Consider the following 12,529-nt stretch of genomic DNA (forward strand, 5'->3'; position numbering starts at 1 on the left):
CTACTTCACTATTATTTAAACTAGTAGCCTAAATTTACCTAAACTTTTGACCTCAACTTCAATATTTTGTAGACAATTTACCTCACCATTCCATTGACTTTCAACCTCAATTTCACTATTCTTTTTAATAGCTTCTTCGAAATTCCACTTTTCGTTGGACAACAAATGTCTACTTCACTATCACTTTATCTGCTTACCACAACTGCTCTAAGGATAAGTAAAACTTTGCATTTGAATTGCAGATTTATCAAAGTAATATCATCCTCAATCATCATTACCGATGTCATTTCATGTTCTGAATCTTTTAAATGATTATAATAAAAACAATCATGCTGTTCGTTCTCCTAATCATGTTCATCATCAACAGCATAAGCAGTATCATTTTGTAAGAGTAATTGGTATAAACAACGCTATAATACTCGCATATATGTATATTTTTTATTGATTACATGTTATAAATGTTAACAACATAATAGTATTACAATTGAGACTTTTTATTAAAAAAGTCAAGGCATAGGTCTGCTTTCATGAAAAAAGAACTGATTCAAATATGATGAATAGCCTTTATTTTAATTCATTTTTATAGTTGAAGCACAAATCATCTTAAAAACCAACTAGTACCGGTAGAAATTAATATTGCGGATGTTTTTCCTTAAATACAATTTTCTGCATCCTTTAATCTACTTACATTTCAATTAGTACGAACCTAGTTAATAATCTTGTCGGAAACGTATGACAGTATTGGCATCGCTATAGGGTCTTTTTGACGCATTTGCCTTGTTTTTAATGGAATATTAATTTGCAAATGATTATGTTTTATTATATACCTAGCTTTGAAGACCTATAACATTTGTTTTGTAAACTTGCAATAAAACTAAGCTAAATTATGCTTTGGTGTTGACATTTCTACAACATCATTCTAATTTACACTAAGCTCACACCGACAATTTACTCGTATGAGTTGTAAAAATATAAATGTGTCTACATGTTCTTTGAACAAATCGTAAGAAACAAGTAAGGATTTCCCCAATTGCTATATCCATTATTCTTTACTACACCTCAAACATTGTCAAACAGTTTTTCAGATTATAATTCAACTCTTTTTGAAGACAATACAGAGAGTTTTTGATTACCTGTAGTTTAGGAATTTGTTAAAAATTGAAAAAAAAAGCTAATGAATTGGGCCTACTAGCCGGAAATCTCTCCAATAGTTTAATGGCTCTTAACAAAGCTCAATAAAGGAGAAATTCTGTGTAAAACAGTATCCAGATTAAGTTTGCAAATCCAGATTATTTGCAAACTTATTTTTTTTATTTATTGAACAAGTGTTATGAAATTTTGCATATTTGTAGGGGGCATTGAGTACATACATATAATTGAAAAAAAAAGAGTTGGATCCCAACGGAGTTTTGGCTCCCCCGTTAAGAGTTGCAATTCTCCAACGGGTGTTTTTTCCAGACGGGAGAATTTTACCTATATTTTACAAAAAATGTAATTTAAATATTATGCTTTGTTTTCTGTTTCAATGTTTACAAATACACATGTTTAAGTAATAATTGTAAGAAATATGTACTTTAATAAGAAAATAAAGTGTTTGTAGATTTTCTTCGCCCGTGGGATTTTGACGGGGGATCCCGTCAATCTCCCATATCCATGAAACTCCAACGGAGTTTTCACGGGGGACCCCGTCAATCCCCCATTTAAATTAAACCCCAATGGGGGTTTGACGGGGGATCCCCGTTTAACTCCAATTTATAAAGAACTCCAATGGGAGTTTTACCAGAGAAGGGAGGGGGGATCAGACTTCAATAAACAGTTTATACCCATTGCAATATATTCCATTGTATAAAGAGTAAAAGACACCAAACTTTATTAAATAATTGATGTTTTCTTTTTAAGGTGTCAAAATCAATTTATAATTTTTGAATTTTCTTAACTCTGTACGTTACGTTGAATAAAATGTCTTTTTGAAAGAGATTAGACCCACATATTGCTATTTCTGGAAAGATGAATTTAAAACGTTCCATAATTTTGAAAGACTGTGTAAATAATATAGTGACTTATATCGAAAATATATTACGTTTACCTTTTGATAATCCAAACGTTGCTTTTATCCATTTCTGTGATGATAAATACAATCCAGAAAGACAATAACATTGGAAACATACTTATTGTCATTCGGAATTGTATTATTGTGTTGTTTATTCCCCTTTAACAGTTTTTGAAGTTTTTTGCTCGAAATTTTGGGTCCGTCTATAATGCGTATATGACTCATTTTCGCGAATATGAACGAAACGAACGAATATGATCGAATATTTGCAATATTGATGCTTTTTCTGCAATGTTTTAATCAACAAATTACAGTTTAATTTAAAATACAATTAAGACTGTTAACATAAATAGAGCAATTCTCTAGCCATTATCATGTTTCGAACTCTAAAGTCATGTTCGCGAATATGAACATTGTTTTTAGGCTATACAATAACCACGACGACTCCACAATACAAGGTTTACAGTCAACTCGTACCTAAGTCAACTCGCACGGTAGTCAACTCGCACGTTGTTTGGTCAACTCGCACGGAAGTCAACTCGTACCTAAAAGTCAACTCGCACGGTAGTGAAACTATTGATGTTTTGATGGGTTCTGAATGAGTTATTTATGCATAAACACAAATGAGAAATACTTTCAGAGTTTAGTTCAATACTTTTTATTGCAATATTTTCACAAAATAACACATTTTTTAACAAATTGTGTTTACACCAGGTTACATTATCGGCACATTATAACAGACAGTAAACGTACTTTTTAAAATATATGTTTTAAACTATTATTTTTATTAAAACACATTTGAAACACACATTGTCAAAGCTTTATCATGTACACAAGTGGACATTCATCTATATTCTTTTATTTTAATATTTATTTCAATATTTACATACAGTATCAAAGCTGTACAATATGTACACAAGTAGACATACATCTATATACTTTTATTTTAATATTTATTTCAATATTTACACACATTATCAAAGATTTACAATATGTACACTAATATTGTAATTTAATGAATAGGACATAAAGACTGATAGAACTATGAATTATTAAGAATTTAATATTTGTCATAAAACTATTAATGAAGATCCTGTTACCTATGGAAAACTTATTGCGCACACAATTATAAGTAAAAAACGTATAACAATAATGTTAACGTGAGTACAAATACGTATAGCTTAGTATCATATAAACCGAGTATATATGATTATCATACCTACATGTATTAAAACATTTTTGTACGCAAAGATTATTAATTTTACAATAATAATCAGTCATAATACAATTTTACAGAATCAAATGTGTATTTAATTAATAATTTAATAAAATTGCCCAGCATTATTAAAATTTGAACATGAGTTACAGTTCTACATTAATTAATTAAATATTAAATTGTAAAGCATGACAAATTAAAATATTTATTTAAGTATTCCATACTACAGCCTTATTTCTAGGCAACCCCTATCAGTAATAGCCTTATCTACCCCTCGATTATCAGTACCCTCATCAGCTCTGAATGACTGACAGATTATCTGTTTATTGTAATTTTAGGGGTGGGAAATAGGATATGGTGTTTTCAGGTATTGTTACTTTCTTGACTGATTAGGTGACATATGGTTTATTATTACAATTCCAAATTAACAATTAAAGTGATATTATGGGCATGTTTCACTGTTGAATTGAGCTGAACATGATTAACAGGTCAAAAGAGTTAGTTTAAATGTGGTTACTGACGAATTATCTGCAACTCATCTTGCTGCCAGTTGTTTATAAAATGTATATATTATAGTCGATATTTTACATGACTCACCCAGTCCTCTAAGCCGAAATGATCCGTAAAACAAAATAGTGTATTTGTGTCGTATGAACGAATCTGCACTAAAACTAGATTTAGATTCACTTCGTAAATAAAATCTTGTGTGTCGTCAGTAGTCAAAACGAAATTACGGTTGATATTCAAATGCATTATTTTTCTCTTTCCGGGATATTGTTGTAGTATGTTGATGCTGCATTAACAAATATAAGTGTATATGAAGTGAAAACACCAAAAATAAACAGCGGTTGCGATAGACACCTATAAACTGTAATATTCCTATAATATCACTTTAACATACTAACGTATGAACATTTCAAAATCTGTCATAGCTTATTTAAAAAGTAAAACATATCAGCTTATATAAATTTATAACAATTAAATAGAAATTAGAATACAAATAATTAACAAAAACAAAACATGAACGCTGAAAAAGAGCTCTACAAAGACTACATAGACATTTCACAAATGTCACGAAAAACCACTTAAATGTTCACTCGATCTTAACAGAATAAATACATCAGGAAGAATTATATTCATAGAAGAATTTCCATATCAAAAATGTTAGAAAACCATTTTAAAACAGCCGATATCTGTTGATATTCGCCCCTTTCGCGAATATAGTAATATACGCTCTTTAGTCGTACCGAGCTCCCTTGCAAGGATATTTTGGATCTCCAAAAAGGAGGTTTTTGCGAAGGTCAATATTTCACGCTGCAGAAACAGAACAGAACTTTGAAGGTAAATTGTGAAAAATCTAAAGACTTCTAGGTAAATAAGCACATCACAAGGTTGATATTAATGAATAATGTAGCCAAAACTAGAATTGCATTCTGTTTGAATGTACAAATGTACTTTGCATGCCATGAAATGGGTAAAATTTCTAAATTTTTCATTTAAAAGTAGGTGGGTGGGGGAATGGGTGTCAGACAATTCACCCCCAAGACAATTCATGCCCTGGACAATTCACTCCAGAATTTGATTTCCTTGGACAATACACCCCCAAGACAATTCACTGCCATATTTTTTATATGATATTGTATTGTCATTTGCTTTTGTCATATTTTAAAATAAGTTGTGAACAGATGTTTGGGGTTTTAATTTTGACTTTGTAGCATAATTTTGATGTGAAGATAATAAATGTAGTATGTAAATGAAAGATGAAAAAGTGTTTTTTGTCAAATGCAAACCAACCAATGATGTTTTTTATATAAACTGTGTTACAACATATAAAATTGAAACAAAGTAAGTATTTTGTATTTATAATATTTGTGCATTGGATTTAAATAACAGTCTGCGAAATAAGCGCACGCCCGTTGGCCTGGGCGTGTAAATTATAGATCTGGCCTATTAAAATTGCCATATTGTATGCCCGTCGGGCCAGTAGAAATTCCGTGTATCAATATTGTTTCATTTTTAAGTGTGATAAAAGTCATTATTTTGTGAGTACTTTGCAAAGATTTCCCACAGAACTTCGTTCAACTTCGCCTAAAATACGAGATTTAAACGCGTTCCGATTGGTCCATACATTCAACGGTCATTTTCGAGTCGTAACACAGGCCACGTGGTGAACAATTTAGACTGGTTATTTACTATTGGCACACGTCATGCTGATGTGTTTTCTGCTGAAGTAAACTTATCAACGTACGCGGCTTGCATTTCCGGAATAAACATCGTTTTACTTTGTAACCTTGTGTGTGTGTTTATTTCCAAAGTTGTAAGTCCCTACGCGCATAAGGCTGCATAATGCTTAAATACGTAGCTGGAGCGAAGCCAGGCAAGAAACTGCCCACTTCTGATCGTAAGTCAACAAATGACTATGCAAAATCACGGAAACGTGAATTTCAAGAAAAGTGGTAAAAAATCAGTGATGAAGGAGAAGCTACTTCTGTAAGACAGAGTTTAATAAGCTACGCTTAAAAACACAGCATAAGAAAAAAGTCAACATGTATGATAAAAGTATGCCATCTATGCCTTCACTTGTCAAGTAAACTTCTGGAAAATAACTATCAGGTTGCTTGTTTTACAGGATATGGTTTCTGATTAAGAGGATCTCCAGGATTGACATGACGCCTTATCAGTTATCGCTCCGCCCACTTAATCACGTGGCTCAGCATGAAGAAAACCTAGACAAGCTAACACCAAAATGGCTTCTTTGCCTATAGACTGCATATAGATTTACGCGATATTCCGGATGATTTTATGGACTTGTTTAACACCATGTTACACGTGTAAAGGGGTTGATGCCATTTAGTTATTCTGCAAATGCAAAAAATATAAGATTAAAGAGAACATCAGCTATTTATAACGGGTAAATCGGTACATTAAACACGCTCTCAAACGCTTGCGCGCTTCCCGAAATCGAACCCGTTATTACGTGTAATGGTGGTATTTGCAATAAATTAACACTTCACCGGTATTTACCCGTGTTATTAACAAAATTATTACAGAAACATTCCCCCCTACCCGTGTATTTGACACGAAATAGCGCTTTATAACTGGGAATTCGGTGAAGTTTTACGCGCTTTCTGACGCCGGGTGGGTACCTCAATCCCACATGTTATTGCGTATTAAAGTGATATTAATCATATTAAACATTGCTTATGGGACATTTATCAATCATTATAATTTGAAGCGCAAAACCAACACAGTCGTTTGGACATTGTCTGATATAAAATTAGCGTTGTACGAAAGGGAATACGGTCAGGCTATTATAAATTAATAAGGCTACCAATATCAGACGCTCGCGCAGGTACCGACTTCTGCGAAGTTACCGCATTTATTGTTTAACTAATATCAGTAATAATAACTCTTTTACAATAGCATTTATCGATACGTATTTATTAAAATAATAACAAAATGGTTTTCACTTGTTTCTGACACACACAGAAACGCGATTTTTAACGGGGATTTCGTAAAGTTACACGAATTGGGTACCAAAATTCTCAATTATTTTACATGCACACATTATACATACTTAATAATGCTTAGTTATTGCTTATATGACATTTCAAGTTTGTGAAATAAATAAATGTTCTTTAAAGGGGATCTCAATAATTGTTTAAGCTTCCACTCGCTCTTGTCAAGACCGCATTTTCGCGTTGGAAATGGTATAAATTTAATTCATCTAACTTATCTTTCTGGATACCAAATGTCAGAGTTGTATTAACCCTTTTTTACACCGTTTAACCATTTTTCATTTCCGTTTTTTCATCCGAACAAAATATAGAAACTCGTTTAAAAAATGAGATCTAGGCATTCGAGCTCCTAGTGTGGATTAAAAGCGTTTATTGGTGACACCACATGAGCGCAAATGTGTAGATACCGTTAATAAGATAATAAATCACATGTCACCTTCAAATAACAAGTATGATGTCAATTAAGTGCATTACTATCAGAGTAATAAAACACAGCATGAATTAGGCTTCATGGTGGGTTTTATTTCTCTTTAAGTAATGCAGATGAACCTCGCTTCTGACCTAGTAACTGATAAAACTATTTTTAAAAAGTGAAATATTATGTGATAATCAGATCGATAACATAAACTATTTAAATCTGCTAGTATATCCGATAAAAATATATTATAATTGTCTTTGACAGTGTTGACGTTCAGTTGTTCGTGGTGACGACCGCATGTATTTATACATCTCTTACAGTTCCAGGGTTTTTTTTGGCCCGATTTTATAGCCGAAATTCGGCTATGTTCCCAATCCCAAAAAGTATACTTTTTTTCCCAAAATGTGGCAAAAAATTCCCATTTTCCCAAAAAATTTTAAAAAAATATATAAATTTATTTTATTTATTTTTTTTTTTTTGGAAAGAAGTCTAATGCATATTTTATCTCAATTTCAATTCAATTACATCTAACAAAGTATTATATGATTTTGTTCTTTTAATTTAAATGATTACAAAGAGTTATATCAAATTTAGTATTTCCCTAATCAGTGGACTTTTCATGTGGAAAAAAAGGCTAATGAATTTATTTTCCCAATTTCATGAAATGCCGATAAAATTCCCAATTCCAAAGCCATGGGCTATCTTCCAAAAAAGTGGAAAAAAAACCTGAGTTCTCAAGATCTCTTTTCGGCTTTGGAAACGATATAAATTAAATGTCACCAACTAATCTTTCAGGATATCGATTGTCCGAGCTACATAATCCCCATTGACACCGTTTAATTATTTTTAATCGTTTTTTTAAGAGGAAAACAAAAGAAACTCATTGGAATAAAAGTGAACCTTAACATGTAGCTTGTCTAGAAAATGGCGGACAGGTCGTTGCTAACGAGTGCGCCCGATTAATCGATCGCTGATTGGTGGATCAATTCTAGTGGATGGAGCGATCATAGATAAGGCGTCATGTCAATTGCAGTGATGATTAGATGAACGAAGAAGTTGTTTATCACATGTTAAATACTTATAATTAATAAAGGACATAATTACATTGACTTGTTATATTGTGTTGCAATTGTTTTTGCAATAGGCTTGACAGTTAACATACCCTGGATACAATTTTACTTTTAATAGATTAACTGCTATTGAAAGATGAAACCCTTTAACAGGGTGTATATTTTAACAAATTTACTTTGGGCTAGTAATTTTGCTGCTGGGCTACTTGTCTTTACCATTCCAGTAGCCGGAATGGCTAGTGGATAAAATGAACTATCGTGAAGACTGAAATAATATTATTAGGTTAACTGCTATTTTATTATTTGAGAACTTTGTCAAATATTGAAGTTGATTAATTAGTTTCATTTAATTCTTAGAATTTTACATAATGACAATTACTTATTTATTCATGTTAGATGGGATAATTAATTTAATAAAATATTATGGTTTAATTGATAAGAAAACCTTAATTAAAGAAAGGAAATTTAATCTGGTTGGAAGCGTGCTATTAATGGGTATTACAATCAAGCATTCACACACCTGACAAGGCTTTATCAAAGTGTCAACACAGATAAACAAAGACTTCAGTTACACACATTTACAAATAATTATGTTGGGCTGGGCAATTCGAAGACCTGATATTGTATTAAAAAATTCCATTGTTGTTCACCTGATATTTTGATTATTATTTTTATTTAACTGCCTATAAACAAAAGTGTTTCATTAAAAAAAATATTATTTTTATTCTTATTACCCATTAAGTTGTTGGATTTTCTCTCATTGAAGGATTAGTGATAGAAGTTGTGTTTTGTAATGTTGTGTATTGAAACATATTTTAGTCTGCAATTATCAGTATTCTTTTCAAAGCCAGTATCAAATTCACACCATTTTATGTTATATTTTTTTTTAAATGCTACTTATACACCAATACCTCATGATTTATTAAATCTACTATAATACCGCTAGTATGCTCCTCTTAAAAATGTTTTGAAATGTAATGTACTTTTTACAAAAATTGTACTCAATTCAAGTTCACTTCAATCATACAGTATGTTCTCATTCCATACTACAGCCTTATCTCTAAGCAACCCCAATCAGTAATAGCCGTATCTACCATTAGATAATCAGTACCCTCATCAGCTCTAAATGCCTGACAGATTATCTGTTTATTGATACCTTTATGGGTGTGAAAAAGGTTGTTTTTAGGTGTTGTTACTTTGTTCACTGATTATGTGACAAATATTTTATTATTATATTTCCCATTTAAATAAATATAGTAATTTTATAAAAATTTCGAAATCTTGCATAACTTATCAAATAAAACAATTAGATTATTTCCAAATAATGTATCCAATACCATTATTATTTATTAATACACTTTTTACAAATATAAACTGTTTTAATGAATACAATCAATCTTAAATAAAACATAAACACATAATAAATTATTTAATGACATAAAAACAATAATAAGATATTGTTAATAATAAGATATTGTTAATAACAAAATCAAACATCAATAGATAAAAAGCACAGTTATGTTTCAATTGCAAGTAATTTTATGAAAAAAAGAAAGAAATTCTGAGAACATCTTAATATGCTTTTATTAGAACTTCATAAAAATAAAAAAGAATACAAATAACTATCCTTAGAAAACAGATATTTGTAATTACTAAATCCTAAACAAACAGCAAAAGATCAAAAAAAATTGTCCAGGAGCAGGGGTGAATTGTCTAGGGGGTGAATTGTCTCCTCGGGGTGAATTGACATGACGCCTTATCAGTGATCGCTCCGCCCACTTAATCACGTGGCTCAGCGGGAAGAAAACCTAGACAAGCTTTCACCAAAATGGCTTCTTTGCCTATAGACTGCATATAGATTTACGCGATATTCCGGATGATTTTATGGACTTGTTTAACACCATATTACACTTGTAAAGGGGTTGATGCAATTTAGTTATTCTGCAAATGCAAAATAAATATACGATTAAAGAGAACATCAGCTATTTATAACGGGTAAATCGGTACATTAAACACGCTCCCAAACACTTGCGCGCTTACCGAAATCGAACCAGTTATTACGTGTAATGGTGGAATTTGCAATAAATTAACACTTCACCGGTATTTACCCGTGTTATTAATAAAAATTTTACCGAAACATTCCCCCCTACCCGTGTATTTGACACGAACTAGCGCTTTATAACTGGGAATTTGGTGAAGTTTTTACGCGCTTTCTGACGCCGGGTGGGTACCTCAATCCCACATGTTATTGCGTATAAAAGTGATATTAATCATATTAAACATTGCTTATGGGACATTTATCAATCATTATAATTTAAAGCGCAAAAACAACACAGAAAGTTTGGAAATTGTCTGATATAAAATTAGCGTTGTACGAAATGGAATACGGTCAGGCTATTATAAATTAATAAGGCTACCAATATCAGACGCTCGCGCAGGTACCGACTTCCCCGAAGTTACCTCATTTATTGGTTAACTAATATCAGTAATAATAACTCTTTTACAATAGCATGTATCGATACGTCTTTATTAAAATAATAACAAAATGGTTTTCACTTGTTTCTGACACACACAGAAACGCGATTTTTAAAGGGGATTTCGTAGTAAAGTTACACGAATTGGGTACCAAAATTCTCAATTATTTTACATGCACACGTGACATAATACATACTTAATAATGCTTAGTTATTGCTTATATGACATTTCAAGCTTGTGAAATAAATTAATGTTCTATAAAGGGGATCTCGGTAATTCTTGAAGCTTCCACTCGCTCTTGTCAAGACCGCATTGCCTCGAGCGATCATAGATAAGGCGTCATGTCAATTGTCTTGGGGGTGAGTTGTCTCGCTTCCGGGGGGGAGATCAAGGGCAATAGTTTCACAAGTGAAGAAGCTGGCCTTGTCTTTGGTTTTATTTTCAATGCATGTTGCCTTAGCGCTATGTTATGACACTGACACAAATAGGCGTTCTTGTGTCACTTTCTGTTTTGATGAAATGGATTTGACTGTTTGCTGCCTTTCGGAACTTGAAATTTGGGCAAAAATATATCCTCTGCCCCCTTAACCCTTTGCATGCTGGGAAATTTGTCGTCTGCTCAAATGTCGTCTGCTGAATTTCTAAAATTAGCATTTTCTTTGATTTTTTTCAAAGAATACTATCAGAATAGCAAACAGTTTGGATCCTGATGAGACGCCACGTTTTGCATAGGCCTTAAAAATTCGGTTCCCGCACTGAAAGGGTTAATGAATGTTATCCACTTTTATAATTGATTTTTTTGTTGTTGGTATTGAATGTATTTACTACAACAAAAATTGTGTTGGTCAAATGTTGAAAAAAATCCATTAATTGAACAATGATGAACTTATTCACATACTTAAGTGCAATTCAGTTTCGTTACAGTACTGTAGATTTCGTCTGTGTGGTTAATCAAGTGTATCTACTGTAGATTATTTTTAATTTATTGAACATCATTTTTTCACACCTGAGGATGTTTACGTCTGCTGCATCTTTTAGGCTTGAAAGCCACAGGTTGTGAACAAATGTGTGCATGTGTGCATATATTTTATTTCTTAGTTCCTTCCTCACCTGAATAATTACATGACAGTGTGTGATGATGAATATGTATTATCATGCTTATGACAATGTGTTGACCTGGAGCTCCTGCAGTTAAGACTCAAAATGTGGGAAGAATTTTCAATATTAAGAGCTTAATTCTATGCATTAATCTCTGACTCACTGAAAAACATATTTTAAAGTTGACATGGTCATGTGCCATGTGGATCAACCAGAGTACCTAATTTTAGCTCCACCTATATTGTATTGTTACCACCGAAACAATTTACATGGACCCTGGTCCCAGATTGGAAATCGAATACTGGTTGCTGGTGTGACTGCACCAAATTGGCCTTTATTATCAGGCGATCAATTACTTGTAAATGAAAATCTACGGTGGAAACTTTTTCGCATTATAATTATTATTAATATTTATTATTGTTACAGTTACATGTAAGTTGTGTCAATACCATCAGTGAATTTGTAGAAATATGGGATATTACGTAACCAAATGCATTGATGGTGTGCACATCACAATTTCAGCAAGAAAAGATTTTTCAGATACCAAATAGACAATTTTATGTGTTAAGTTTCTTTTTGATAAATTAATGCAGTTGTTTTTTTTCTAACAATATAATATCACCACTATTGAATGCCCATAATCTATGAGCTGTTAGTTTGTTAGTTTCCATTTTTATTTAATGT

The sequence above is a fragment of the Dreissena polymorpha genome, chromosome 3 (genome assembly GCF_020536995.1).
Source record: "Dreissena polymorpha isolate Duluth1 chromosome 3, UMN_Dpol_1.0, whole genome shotgun sequence".
Taxonomy (NCBI): Eukaryota; Metazoa; Mollusca; class Bivalvia; order Myida; family Dreissenidae; genus Dreissena; species Dreissena polymorpha.